Source organism: Amblyomma maculatum, chromosome 7 (genome assembly GCF_055883805.1).
Source record: "Amblyomma maculatum isolate TAMU_Amacu chromosome 7, ASM5588380v1, whole genome shotgun sequence".
Classification (NCBI taxonomy): domain Eukaryota; kingdom Metazoa; phylum Arthropoda; class Arachnida; order Ixodida; family Ixodidae; genus Amblyomma; species Amblyomma maculatum.
The window spans coordinates 98820472-98834047 of NC_139350.1; the positions used below are offsets into that span (position 1 = coordinate 98820472).

At 43.7% G+C, this 13576-nt stretch overlaps 1 pseudogene; it reads left to right on the top strand.

The window, feature by feature from the left end:
* The first annotated feature begins 209 nt into the window (after positions 1–209).
* LOC146184101 (chromosome-associated kinesin KIF4-like) lies at positions 210–12864 on the top strand (annotated as a pseudogene).
* The last annotated feature ends 712 nt before the right edge of the window (positions 12865–13576 follow it).

Here is a 13576-nt window from a genome sequence, read left to right on the forward strand (position 1 = left end):
GAATGCGTCGGCTCATTTTTGAATTTGCAGTGAATTGCGGCAACTCATTGCAATGCCAGATGCGCAGCACACCTCTTTGTAGTAATGTTTCAAGCTACTGCTGTACCTCCAAAGTTTCTCTTTCATTTCCTCGTTAGCTGCTTTCGGACAAAGTTTTACCCTTTCATTATCATTTTTCTCTGCAGACCTCTTGCTCAATCAAAACCGGAATGGAGAAAACTATCCCCGTGAAAGTGGCGGTGCGCTGCCGCCCACTAGTGTCCAATGAAGTACTGGAAGGGTGCCAAGTTTGCACACGGACAGTGCCGAATGAACCGACTATAGTTGTACGTGGTGAAAAAATGTTCAAATTTGACTACGTTTTCGGTGAAGAATCGAGCCAGGCTGAGGTCTACGAGGCATCCGTCTCCAGCCTGCTGCCCAGGATATTTGAAGGTGAGCGTATAAAGCCTGCCCACAAAAATAACGATTAAAAGTTTTCATTTCTATCCCACGGGTAAACTTGGTTCTGGAGACACGAAAATGTAGCAGCATCGTTATTTACCTTTCTTGCATGGCCGTTAAAGAGAACAACGGTGTTGGCGCATTGTTGTAGTGCCAAAATTGTTACTACGTTTGTCATAACGTCAGGTTCTGACGAACTCGCTACCTTTCTGAAATAAGAGATTAGCGCCATTTTTGAAGCGCCTACAAATCTTGTTAAACCAGTATTCCTGGTTTCCCTTGCCTTGGTGGCTAGGTATGGTGGTGACGTATAGGTGGTTGATTTTCTAGAAGACGTTATTAAGGTAGCAACGTAGTATAGCTAAATTAGGCTGAATTATTTTGTTGCCTAGCACGATGAATTAGAAAATGAACTTTTGCACGCTAAACGATATTTAAGGGTAATGAACAAAACGCTGGTCATTGCAGTCTTGCTCCGAAAAGCAATGATAGACCGCAGTGTTCCTGCACCACTTATCTGTTCTTCTGGTGCTGTGTAGAGCATGATGAAGCAGCGCAACAACACAAGGCGTAAGATGGCCAATGTGTGCCAGCGCGCTCCTAATCCACGAGTAAAGAAACGGCTGACAAAGGCGCTTAACAACAGTAATGCGTGAAGAAGTTGCTTTATTAAAATCGGTGGGAATTTTTCAATAATGTCTTCTTGTGAGTAGCTCCGAAACACGCACAGCAAACAGAAATGGTTCCATGCATGCACATTACACTGGTTTACATTATCTCCAGACGCAGAATAAAACATTTTCTACCTTATTTAAACATTGTAGTGTATTTGCAGCCGTAGCAAACACTTTTTCAGTAACCAAAATTTTGTGGCTTGAAATGACTGCACAATCGCTGAATTTCAATGGATACGAAATTTAACAGCACCTGTACATGTATTATAGTTTTGAGAGGTTAAGAGAGTCAAAGACAATCGTCAGACAGTGAGGCTCCTTATCCAGTAAATTCAATGGACATGCAGATACAACAAAAACACAGTTACAAAAAAATTACAGGATTGCATTTAATTTCACTTAAGAGCTTAATGGCGAGAGCGTTTGCACCTTCTTTTCTTCTACCTCTTCTCTTCTACCTGTATATTGTCTTTGTGTACTCGTTATAATTTCGTTTCTCTCTTTCCTTTGGTGTCGTGGTCGGTGACATCGGCATCTTAGGACTCCTCTGCTTGACACGCGAGACTGAAAGGATTTACATGGACCATACTGGGCTTTTATAGGAACTAGTCTTAAGTAGCCGAATAGGGAAATTATGTCGACGTCAAAACGTATTTCGGCGTCCTGGCCGGATAAATTATGTCGAGGTTAGAGCCAATTGCGACGTCTGCCGGACACATCTGGCGAACCAATCTCGCGTGCGCGAGATTTTCGACGTGATCCTTGAAATGTTTTTGTCTTAAAAGAACGGTACAGACCCAGAACATATTTTGATGTATGCGCGTGAAAGAACTGTTCTCTCCGTTTTTTCGAAGCGTTTGGATAAGAGGCCTCTGTCGGAGGAGCTGCTGCTGTGCGCTTGGAAGGACAAGGGGAAGGGTGTCCAGGCAGTGCGGGCTGTCTGCCGTTTTTCGTGCACCACCAGACTCGATTCGAGCTTGTAAAGCGAACTATGGTGCCTGTATAATTTTTTCATAGGCCTTCTCCCACATCGTCACCCATCGTGATCCTCTCTCTTCTCGCCTTCCTCAGGGCAGAGTAGCAGGCCGGATTTTATTCATTCCGGCCAGCCTCTCTGCCTTCCATGTCAATAAACCCATCTATGGATGGGAGAGATGAAATGGGCTCTTGGATAGCTGAAACATCCCAAACGAGTCAAATTCTGTACCTCAGCAGGACTTGGCAGGCGAACGGAAGAGTAAATGTCCTGCATGCCAGGATTATAACTAACTATAAATAACTCTGGTGCATTTTACGGTGTAGAACTTGCCATGGCACTATATCGCTACCGCATATTATCTGCTGAACAGCGTCATTTATCTGCTTCTCTAGTGTCATCGAATGTCGAGCTAAGCCTATAAATTATGTAGTTACATTTTCTCTCAATCCATGCCGAAAGGAGGGCCCCTGGTGTGATCTTGGAGCCAGATTCGTTCATTCAGGGGACGTTCTGCGCCGCAGCTAAAGCATTTAGTGGTGATTTAGCTTGGCTCAGAGCATAAATGGATATAAATATATGATCTAGCGTTCATTGAATTAAATTTTAATTCCCGTATTTTGTACGTATGGTTAGGTTTAGCGAAGTATGTAACGGGTGATTTAGGCTTTGCTTAGAATGGAGGCCTAATTAACGTATTTAGTCCAAGCTTGTCAAAACGTATGAAGGCGGCGACATCCGAAGCGTAGCTCGAAAGTCTGGCAACTTAGCATGAGAAGAAACCGGCTACCGAGAAGGCGTGCAAAGCTTGTCCTGGGGCTGGTTTGAAAGTCACACGTAGCGAGGTATTGAGCCAGCCCAGCAAATTTGAAGAGTGCGTGTGGTTAAGCGTTTCCATCAAAAATGTTCGATTTCTCTCATGCCATAAATGAAATTACAGCAGGCACAAAAAAGTCATAAAGGATTGAATACCTTTTTTCCTCTGCCCACATAACTGTTTCATTTGCCTATAGTTGGTGAACTACCGTAAGTGCATCATGCAGCAAGAGTTCAAACTAGAGACAGCAAAAACACTGGCACTGTAATGCACTTCTCAAGTAGCAACAATATGCATCATATTGTGCACCAAAACTGAACAGTTTAGTACGTGTTGCACATTTCTCTTAGGCGTCTGTAAGCTGAAATCGCAGTGATCGAGGTGTGTGCACGAGAGAAGACGTATGGCATTGAAAACCAAGAGGGCCTAGGCAAAAGTGATTTTCTATTCTTTTTGGGGCTTTCTTTGAAGAGTGCGCTTTCTGTAATCATTTTTGCATCAGGAGTGCTGTCAAAGAAAAGAGAAAGCCTTACTGCTGCCATTGTTTCCAAGCCCTCTACATCGCATCCAGACCGTGCACATCCATCACACGTCGCATGCACGCCTAAGCTAAGGCAGTGGCTGTCTCGGCCTTTGATTTTGAGCAGATTCACGTTATAGATTTTTTAACTTCGTGTCCTTATTGTCGTCATACCCAAATTTGTCAGGAAATGAGGCGCCCCCTTTGCATCTCCTAGTTGAAGGTGTAGTTTGTGCGTTTTGCTAATTTTCTATGAGGCCCCCGTCCGCTTACACTTGCTAGATCCAATGTTACATTTTCAATGAGTTCACGTCAGCGATTATGTTTGAAACCAAGAATGTATCTTTTATGTTCAAGGCTACAACGGCACCGTTCTCGCCTATGGCCAAACGGGCTCTGGAAGAACGTTCACTATGGGAACGCGCTCGTCGTCCAATGACACCGGCTGTGACGATGCGGGCATTATCGCCAGGATTGTTGACAATATTTTCAAGCATATCACGACAAGCACAGAGGAAATATTCCTTGTGCGAGCTACTTTCCTCGAGGTGAGTGCATTGTATGCAAGACAGCAAATACGAGACGTGTAATTCGCGAAAATGTACTAAATATGGCCAATAAAGTTTAAAGAGCCAAGCTGTGTGAGCTATTCTGCTGTATGTATATATGACTGTCGATAATCAGGTCATGAGTGAAACGCCACCGATATATTTGTTGCGATGAAGACTTCATTCCCAAGTGGTGCTTCTTGGACGAGCTCCCCTATAAATAGAGAAGCTTTGTTCCCTAATGTGTTGCACAATTCGACCATTTCCTAAGCATCGCACAACGAGATTGCGCCATTGCGCTTGTCGTCAAAAGACATGAATGCTGCTTCTGAAGGAATTATTGATTTTAACCTTTTACACAACCACCACATAGGCGGAATAAGCGGCGTTTATTTTATTTTAGCAATCTGAGTGGCAAAAAGATCCAGCTCTGTTTCGATTCGAGCGCGATCCTAGTAGACTTTGTGGGCAAACCAAGAACGGTCATCAACTTCTGGCTGATGAATCATTTGCTTGAAGTCTTGAACCTTCAAGCTTTAACTTGTCTATGCTCTGCTCTGTGTGTATATGCCTATTTCTCTTGAAGTAACCCTGTATGTTATACCTACATCAAGGGTTTTTTCTTTATTTTACTGCAAATTCCTTGAATAAGCAGGCGAATATTCGAGTGCAACTAAATTTTCTTTCACGCCTTTGAGATACAAACTGAACCTAAATGTAGGAGGCATCAGGTTTGTAGTTGTACAACTGGCTTGTCATGGATTTAATGTCATTTCTAATTTCTCGCAGATATGCAAGGAAAATATTTTTGATTTATTCTCCAAAAGTTCATTCCGAGAACCATTGACGATACGGGAGGATCACGCTGGCACGATAAGGGTAAGACTTCACTAGTGCATTAAATTGTTTTGGGCTAACAGCATGATTAGGAGCGTGCAGCTCGAAGTACGTCGGCTATGATTATATAGTTACGTGATTATAATAGGCTGCTCCTATTTTGGGGTACCCGCATTAGCAATGATGTAGTGCTTTTGCATTGTGCTGCGCTCCTAAACCTTAATACAGAACTGTAAGCTTAAAATTATAATTTCCCAGCTAACCAAACGGGCAGAAGCATAAGCGTGATCTCAAGCAAAAACCATCTGGATATCCAGATGCGATTCCATCTGAGGCACCCTCAGCAGGAAAAGTACATGGAGCCTTCTCAGCCCTACTGAAAAACCAAAAGTTCTAAGAGGCAATAATTTCACACAATCTCGCCTAATCGCATAGACTCTCATACGGTGGACATCATTATCATGAAATATTTCGCATAATTTATAATAATATACAAGAGACTATGAGATGTTAAGCAATTATATGCGACTTGTATGTGATTGCTTATGCGAATTAAGTAAGATCGTGTGAGAAAATGTGAGGATATTGCCTCACATGTTTTCAGTACCTTACTGAAAAACCAAAAATTCTACGTGGCAATAACCTCATAAAATCTCATGTAATCGCATCGACTCTCATACGGTTCACATAATTATCATAAAATATCCTACATAATTTATGATAATGTAGAAGAAGCTATGAGACCTGATGCAATTATATGCGACTTATATGTGATTTCTTATGTGAACTGAATGAGATTGTGTAAGGAAATGTGAGGTTATTGCCCCATACAGTTATTTCAGTAGGGTAGGGAGGTGCTTCATTGAACCTAATAAATCCAAAGGCAAACTAGGCAGTAACTTGAGGAGGGTACTCAATGACTTCAAAGGCACGGATGACAGCTCGCCGGCAAACTAAAATAAACATATTCATGTACGACCGTAGAAGAAGATGAGGAATTTAGAACATACACTAGAGAAAAAACACCATAATTAGGATGTAGAATTCCCCGTTGTAGAAATAAAAACCGCAATATTGACTATGAGGCGAGGAACGACACCGGAAGACGACCTGATAACGGTCTGCCTTCTCGCCAAACCCAACGACCTAATCCTGGAAGATTTTACGGCCAGTAATGATTGCTGGGACCAGGGAATGTTACCAAATGACTGGAAAACATCTATAGTAATGTTCATCTCAAAGCCGGGCATAAAGATAAAAAAGAAAATTTAAGACCAATCACTCTCACGTCCTGCACCGGTAAGCTCATGGAGGTGGCAGTAAGGCAAAGGCTGTCCGACTATTTGGAACAGCATGGGCTGCTGCCGCCCTCCATGTTCGGCTTCCGGATACATTTATCAGCGCAGGATGTACTGCACCAAATCAATAGGAAAGTTATTGATCCCCTTTTAGGGAGTTCAGAGACAGGGCGATTTTGACCCTGGACCTGATGATGGTCTTTGAAAACGTTAATTATTGTAAAAGTGAAAATTTCAAACGGCAACAATTGCGGCGAGAAATATTTTAGCTACATAAAAACTGAGAAAATCAGAAATCTTATATCAGATTGGGCAATAAAAACATTTCTGATGTTTAGCTTTAGTTCAATCCCGTAGGTTGCGTAAGCAAAGCCTACGTAGCTTCTCTTTCTGTTCTTATTCTTCTTCCTTCTTCTTTCTTCTTCTTCTGCTTCCGCGGCGCGGCGGGGCTACCGACTGGGTTTACCCGACGGCTTGAAGAGGGGCCCCATCTACGGTCGCTGTAAAGGTCAAACGTGGCTACCGGCCAGGTTTACGCTACGGGCTGAAACCTGGCGTAGTATTGCTGAGGCAATAAAAATTCGGGCCAATCGATATGGGAACACGGGGAACGCCTCAAGGAGCTTTTCTTTTCCGCTGCTCTTTAACGTTGCCCTCATAGCGCTCCCAGAGAGGCTCAACGCCAGTGAATGGCGTACGCCACGCCATCTACGCGTACGACATTACCATCTGGTCGTTCCATGGGTAACTTAGGGCAGATGGTGGGAGCCTTCCGAGAGGAGTGCGCTCCGAATAAATCAGAACTCTTGCACATTGCAAAACCTAAAGATCTAGGACAAAACATAGACATTTACGTTAACGGCAATCCGATACCAGAAATGGACATACTTCGGGTATTGGGATTGCAAATTGATAACCTGGGTAACACTTACAAGACCCTGAAAAATTAAAGTCCACCTGCGGAGAAATTAGTAGGATGATTGGCAGGATCTCCGGCAAGAACGGTGTGCGTCTTGAACAAGAAACCGTTTGCCTGGTTTCGGCGTACGGCGTCACTCGTGGGGAGTACGTGGCGCCCTATCTCAAGCTGAGGAAGAGCGACCGTGGAACCCTTGACGCGGTGATTCGGGCGGCGGTTAAAAAGGCGCTAGGACTCACGGCTAGAGCCTATGCGGAGTGCCTGCTCCAAATCGGGATCCATAATAGTATACGGGAGTAGATTGAGGCCCGCAGAACAAAGCACATTTCTAAGCTGTCCGTGAGCAGCATCGGCGGGCAAAACCTCTGAGACCTAATTGTCGGGCTTCTCCCCATCATCTCCCCATCATCGAAAACAGAGTGGACATCTGGGATATGTGGAAAATATTTGGACGGTTAAGCCGCTCTCTAAAAACATGAATCGGGAGCATAATAAGGGGAAGCTTCAAGCCTGCAGAGCAACATTTATGCTAAATAACTATGGCAGTAAGAGAGGCACATATATTACGCGGATGCAGCGGGTCCCCCGCGAGGACGGCATCTGCACCATCACTGTTGTGCACGAAGAAAGACAGGTGAACGTGTTCTCGGTAAAAACTAGTGACGCGCTGATGTTGGAGGAAGTGGCGATTGCACTGGCCTCCACCCACTCCGACGCAGCATATATAATGTCGGACTCGCAACAGGTTTGCCGAAATTACGTGCGGGGTATGATAGCGCCACTCACCTGCAGAATATTATTGGCACATACGAGCAATTCAGATTCAGCTACTTGTAAAAAAAAACAGATAATGTGGGTGTACGGTCGCCAGATGGTGGAGGGGAACGAGACCGCTCACTCGATTCCCGAGCTTTCCTACCCGTGGTTCCGCTAAAATAATCCGGTTCCACCGCAGCAACTATAACAATCCCGCTCATAAGTTATGCGAAGACGGAAACTCATTTCCGCCTCTGCAGGGGGGAGCTCCCGTGAACCGCCAAGGGTCTCGACAGATATAAGGAACACCACCTTAGACGATTTCAAACCGGGTGTTTTATAACTGTCGCCATACTAAAGTACGTACGTGGATCCGGCATTCACGGGTAGGTGCAAATTCTGCGGGCAGTATGCTGACCTATCCCACATGGTCTAGGCTTGCCACCAAAACACAAATATAGCAGTTATAACATTCAAATAGGGAGGGTTGGAAGGCGGTCCTGTCCAGCTCGGACCTGGAGGAGCGGGCCTCGATCCAGAGAGCTCGAGCAGTGGCAGCGGCCAATGGCGTCTTGGAATGGGGTCTGACACCCAGCGCCATGGCCATCCCCACTTTCCTTTCACAAATTATTTCAGCCTCACAATAAATGTATTCTCTTCCTTCTTCTAAACTTATAAAAGGGCTGTGAACAAATATCTACCTTGAAATAACGTTTTGTCGGGCTAGTTGGTGAGAGTTCATGTTCAAGGCGCAAAAACGCACATGGACACACGAAATGCAACGGGAAGAAGCGCTCCTTCCCGTTGCCTTTCTTGTGCCCGTGTTTGGTTTCGCGCCTTGAACTTATGGAGAAATCTCTATCCTTGGTATTTTTGAACAGTGCAATGTTCCTTGCATGCTTATTCTCAGATGAAAAAAAGGTGGTACTAGAAATGTTCGCTCTTTCTTTTGATCACATTTTCAGCTTTCACGTTGAGCGCGAACGCTTGCTGATACACCGTCTGTGCTTTTGTTTCAACTTGTATGAACAGGGGACCAACCTGACGGAAGTAAGTGTGACCACTCCCGAAGAGACAATCCAGCTCCTCGAGAATGCCTCTGCATCTCGAAGCACAGGTTCGACCAACATAAACTTGCGGTCATCTCGGTCTCCCGAAATCTTCACCATGATTGTAGAGCAGTGAGACAAAGGAGATGGTGGCTCCGCAAGGCTAGCCAAGTTCCATATAGTGTATCTCGCTGGATCTGAACAAGCTGGAAAAACTAAGGCAGTTGGCGAAAGGCTCAAGGAAGGTTTGTTGCCAATTTTTCATTGTTTAAGCTGCTAGTTGTTGATGGATGGCTCTAATGCTAGGAAAGGGCGAGCAGCTGGAAGGTAAAAAGGCACAGTTGTCAAACTGCTGCAGAATAGTTCAAATGAGGGTGCGCTACTGTTACGCTCCGTAACATATCCAGTGATTTCGAATTTTTTGGTCGAGAATGTACAGTTTTTGTGCAGCTTGTAGTCCGCCATGTTCTCCATGCAGCTTTTATAGTCGACGTTTCGATAATTTGGTTTGAAAGCCAGATTTCAAACAATACATGTAGGGTTGAATATTTCTCTACGAGGTTCAATACTTTGCTTCATTGCTCACGCAAGTGACTCAGGACGTCTTAACCAGTGTCCTACATGGCTTTTGTGATAAGCGAATTACGCGTAATAGCAAATTATCCATTGCGATCACAGCACACGGTTGTAATTTAGTACTTCATTTTCAAAGATACAGCGCTTGATATCAAATCATATCGTGTTCTAGGGTTTAGCTGTTTGGTTGGCCCTTAGCTGACATTTCATTATCAGTGTCAAAAGATGGATGAGTGTGTACTCCTAGTTTGTTCAGAGGAATCAAAATCAACAGAGGCCTCTCGTCACTTGGCAATGTCATCAGCGCTCTATGCGATGGCGACCCCCACGTACCATGCCGAGACTCTAAACTGACGAGGCTGCTTCAGGATACGTACAAACATTTCTTGGCTGGGATCATGCCTGGGTTGCACGGTTGCGCATTGGAATGTGGCACATACTGTGTACTTTACTGTGCACAGCGCACAATAATTGCTTTCTTCACCACCATCTCATGTTTTAGAGAGCGCAGCTTTGACCAATACTTCGAGTTATTAATGCGGATTGCATTTAACGACTACATTTTCGACTTCCTTTGTCTGTCATGGCTCTATCTACAAAACTCTGCAGGACAAACGTGGGTGCCTTAACGAGGTTCACAAAAAATTTTATTTTTCACGTTTTTCTCAGTCCACTTAAACATCGTTAAGTAAAGTGCACTGACTGCGAACAGATACTTTTATCCCAGTTCAGGTCTTTCATTTCACATAATCTTGACTTATACTAGCGACTACAGATGTTATTTCCTTTCGCTGTGTCCTTGCTTCTTGTTATAGCTGTAGTTTGGCCCAGGTATTGAGAAGCTCTCGATTCTGCAGCAAACAGCTGCGCTGCAACCTTATTGAACTGCCCAGAATTTAATATTTTCGGTGTCAGGTTTTCTCATAGAGCTTTGTTTTTGTAATTTAGAATGACTTTTGATCTAAAAATTTCAAAAGTATTTCGAGAATTACGTGTTGTGAGATTGAGGTATTGTTAGTCAGTGTTTAGTAAGGGTGTCCTAATAGTAATGCCCAACCTTTTTATTTTCCTCGAACGGCGTTAATTCACACACATATGATATTAAGAAACATTCACTCTGCACCTCTGCTGCTTACGACTATATTGTACCGCACCATAATCTTAGCGTATTTGATTTGTTAGTGATTTTTATGTGTGCATATTGCTAAATCAGAGTAAGAATGACGAGAGCAACATATTCACTGTACAGACAGGGCTACACATAAATGGGAAATATGGAAGACAGAAGTTTATCCTACGACATTGACGTGATATTGGTGAATAAAATTTTGTTATTTGGGGCTCCCCTGGAGGCCTGGTGTCCTATCTCCCGAGGTATTTATGTTTTGGTGCCCTTTTACTATAATCATGTCTAAATACAAACGGCTTTAGTATAAGTGAAAAGATGTAGAGTCGCTTATGCAATAAAAAATAAGAGCCCAGTTTCACTTTTCTTTACTCCAGTTTACTATAGCGGGATTGTGGATGATGCAACTCGGATGATTAGTTACGGGACACTAACCTATTTTCTCTTAGCTCCGCAATTAATAATTTACTATACTACAGGTCTATAATTGTTCACACTTCGCCGTGAGTGAAGTGGCAGTACCTATACTAAATTAGTGCGCGTTGCAGTTGCAAGGCATAGCAGTTGACTTGTGCGAGACGTCAGCTTGGTAGTGTTGTCCATGAGAGACTCGCCAATCCAAACTGCACTGTTCTGCTCCAGATTAGGCGGGATTTACCATGCGCCCACCATGTGCTCTTTTTACAACTGACAGCTGCCTGTCTGTGTGTGTGTCTAAAAGCTGCGCCGTGGTGAAAGCTCACCGATCTACTCTTGGCGTTTGTGGAATTGCATTTTTAGAAGGTGCATATTACGAAAGTACCAGGGTAACAGGGAACGGCTTTGCCAGTGACTGAGTATACGGAGAAAGATGATACACTATATTCTGAAAGGGTTGAAGCAGGTGTTAGAAATTTTCAGACGTCGAACAGCAATGGTAAAATCATGCGAGTCTGAGCATGCGACCAATGTGGGAGCGGTTACACATCAGCTGTAGAAGAACGGAGGTTTGGGCTAGTTGGTGATCATCCATGTTTAAGTAACAGTGCAAAAGGAAAGAGACGAGTCGAAGGATGTACACAACTGCTTCGTGCACCTCAGCCGTCGTTGTGTACCTCCTTCCACTCGTCTCTGCCTTTTTGCGCTGTTGCTTAAACATGGTATACACATCAACTATGCTCTAATGTGTGTGACACTACACTCAGGAGGAAAACTGTGCAGCATCACCCGTGCCATGGTGAGAACACAGTGATAAGACATTTTGCTAGTGCCGTCTGAGTCTCTGAGTACAAAGTAAATTAACAACAACAGTAAACAACAGTAAATTTCGGCTGATACGGGACAAGTAACATTTTTATGGGATCACCACGTATGTTTCCCTCGATGTATTAGGGACTGTTCGAAATATGCAGAAAGTTTTCTGACCCTCTGACAAGGTTCTGTCAGTTTAAGACTATGGCTGATAAAACATATTTTATTGTTTATGCCCCTTCATTTTGCATATTTTAAGTTTGGAGGTATAAGTAAATCCTAGCTGGCTCAAAAATGGGAACCATTTCTGATAAGAAGCATTTAATTGCCACGAGGGTTTAACTAAATTAAGGCGACTACAAAGTGGGGAGGCTCTACAGTGATTAAAAGGACGCTGAGTAAGTATTGGTCTGCGTCGAAAGAATTCCAAATTCTAGTCACATTAAGGCGAGCTTTGCCAAATTCGCAGATTTCTAAAGCTAGAAGACAAGAAAGGTATTATCGGTGAAACTATACTGCCAGCCAATTTTACGAGCAAATTGCATGCGTCATTAAACAATTCAGAAACGAATAAGCGAGGTCATGGTGCGCTGAAATTCAGTTCTAGACGGCGGCGGTCTGTTCTTTGTTTTCCAAGGACGCTTTTTATGGGATATGTCTAGGTTTAGCTTTCAGAGCGACAGCTATATTTTTGCCACTGAACTATTGCCAATATAGCCAGAAAGACTTGGGGGACCAATATTTACTAAAACGTAATTTAAAAACGTTGTTCTGGATGTCCCTTGTATGTTCGTGGCCTAGGCAACCTATCGTTTAGAGGTAGCATTATACGTGGTTTATTGTAACTACGTTACAGATCCGTCACTTCCTAGCACTGAGTTTCCTCTTCCGCGTTCATTTTTATTTCTCTAGATTCCTTGGGGGGCAACAGCCACACTGTGATGATTGCCTGCATCAGCCCGGCAGACAGCAACCTGGAGGAGACCCTTAGCACATTACGCTACGCGGGCAGGGCTAGAAGGATCAAAAACAAGCCTGTTGTCAACTTTGATCCTACACAAGCACGAATCACCCGACTTCGCCAGCAGGTGTGATCCCGTTTGATGTGTACTGTGGCCTATCCTTGTATTAAAAATAGCATCTTTAAAGTTTGGGTGATTACTGCCCTACTAAAAAAATTGTATGAGACAATAACCACATTTTCCCACACTATCTCACTCAATTCTCATAAGAAATCACATACAAGTCGCAAATAATTGCATAAGGTCTCATAGATTCTTGTACATTATCATAAATTATGTACGATATTTTATGATAACGATGTGGACCGTATGAGAGTCTATGATTCGATGAGATTTATGAGGTTATTGCCACGTAGAACTTTTAGTTTTTCAGTAGGGTAGTCTCGAAAATTTGGAGTAGGGGAGGGCAGAGAGCAGATTTTGTTTTCTAAAATTCACCGGATAGACAATCAGGACCCTGAGCTTTGGAAAGCAGCAAACGGTAAACTGCGTCTTCCATTTTAGTTAAGGTTAATGGAGGACTTACCACCTTCATTCATCCTCATGAAGCGGCTTAATCATAAAAACAAGACACTCTTCTTGAACATCAACATCATTACCGATAGTGGCAGAAGAAAGACAGGTGTAGCGACTTGCAAACTCGGTTACTACTGCATCAAAATTAGTGAGCAAGGCACCACTACAAGAACCCCCGCCGGGTGGCGCAGTGGCCACGGCACTCGACTACTGTTCCCAAGGACGCGGGATGGCATTCCGGCCTCGACGGCCACTTTGCGATGAGGGC